This window comes from Humulus lupulus, chromosome 4 (genome assembly GCF_963169125.1).
Source record: "Humulus lupulus chromosome 4, drHumLupu1.1, whole genome shotgun sequence".
Taxonomy (NCBI): Eukaryota; Viridiplantae; Streptophyta; class Magnoliopsida; order Rosales; family Cannabaceae; genus Humulus; species Humulus lupulus.
The window spans coordinates 214,003,097-214,004,943 of NC_084796.1; positions in this window are offsets into that span (position 1 = coordinate 214,003,097).

Sequence of the window (1,847 nt, forward strand, 5' to 3'; positions counted from 1 at the left end):
TGCCACCAGGAGACCGGACACACCTTTCTGTCCGATACCACTCACATCTCCAACGTGGGGAAGTACCATCAAGAGTACTTCCTTATGCCTGACATTGCCGCGGATAATCTGGCCTTCACTCGAGGAGGTAACGAAAAAAATAATCCTTGCACCAGTAGTTTCTGTACTTTAATCCTTTCTTGTCATAATACTTCGCTGTTCCATTGTGTTCCAGGCCCATGGTTACGCCCGACCCCCACTCCAGGAATGGAGTCGAGGGCAGCACTCTTAGCCAGTATGTCAAATGCTACTAAGAGTGTAAAGAACTTAATTAATGAGGCTAACCTTAGGTTGGCTGGCCTTTGGGGCTCCCAACCTGCGACTAATGAACCCACGGTGGGCGGTGTCCATGCTGATGCGGAACCTGAGCAGGAACCCAAGCAGCAACCTCATGCACCCCCTCTACGGAGGCCAACTGGGGTTACGATCAGGGAACCTGCCGTTCCCCACCGAGCAGCGGAATCTTCGGTCCCCAAGGGCAAGGGGAAGCAAAAGGCCACCGAGCCTACCGAACTGTCTGACGACTCGTCGGATGTAAACGGTACATCATTCTTGTTTTTGAATAATCTACCAATTCCTTCTCATCTATTTGATGGGGATGGCAACTTTAGGAACGCCCCTTCTTTAAACTCAGATTTCTTCCAGGAACTAGGTAGTTCAGTAGATAACGTTACGACCAGTAGGTGTAGTTGGGGTACTTCACTTCTGTAATCCTCCTGCTTTAATCTGTTTTCCCATGACCCTTTAATCTCACTGTTCGAATTGTTTTCCTTTGTGCTGGTATGGACTCTGAGGACTTCTTCGAGCATTACCAAGCTGCTGCTGCCGCTTTTGTCCCGAAGATGGACAGCAAAAGGGCTTGAGGGGAAAGCAGCAAGAACCCTTCAAAGAAGGTCCGGACAAAAGATGCTCCCATCGACGCCCTTTCTAAGGAGGACTTACCACATCCACCTGCCCCCGAGCAGACGACCCCCACGCCTGTCGATCCCCAGCCTTCCTCTAACGCTGCAGACAAAGAGACTTTGGACCACTTGTCCGAAGGCTCCCTGTCCAGCCACATAGCTGGCATGGCCAGGGAGAGAATATATCGGCTCTCGAAGCATAGACGCAGCCAGACCGCCATCAATGACACTGCCACTATGGACGTCGACCAAATCATCAACAGAGGGTTGATTGAGATAGCCAGCGTAAGTCATCTTTTTCTACTTCCTGGTTTACATCATACTTCTTTTCCTAACTTTATCTCATTTTTTCTTCAGGGGCTGCTGTCTTTAACTGCTAGCTGGCGTCGTGCTGGGGCAATGGTTTCTCGAGAAAAGAATTTCGACTCCAGGCTTGCCCAAGCTAAGCAAGCATTCGAGGCTGATAACAATAGGCTGCTCATGGAGAACAAGGAGTTGTCTAAGCTAAACGAACAACTTTGCGAGGACCAAGCCACTCTCACCCAGGAGCTTCAGGAGAGTCAAGGGGCCTTGAAGAAAGCCAACGAGGAGCGGAATAAATGGAGGGAAAGTGCTGTACTCAACACCCAAGAGTGTAAACAGCTCAAACTTGATCTGGTCGCCAGCAGGGATGAGGCGAAGAAGCTTGAAGAACGGGTGCGAGAGCTCGAGGGGCGAGTGCAGGAGCTAGAGGAGGACGGGGCCAAAACTTTGAAGAAGTACAAGGAAGCCACCTTCCTTTGTTTCTACGACTTCTGGAAGCACAATCGGGAGGCCAACATTAACTATCTCTCCGAGCGGTTGCAAAGGACGCTGATGGCGCAGTGTGCTGCTCGGTTGGAGGCAGAGGAGAGAGCCAAGGCCACA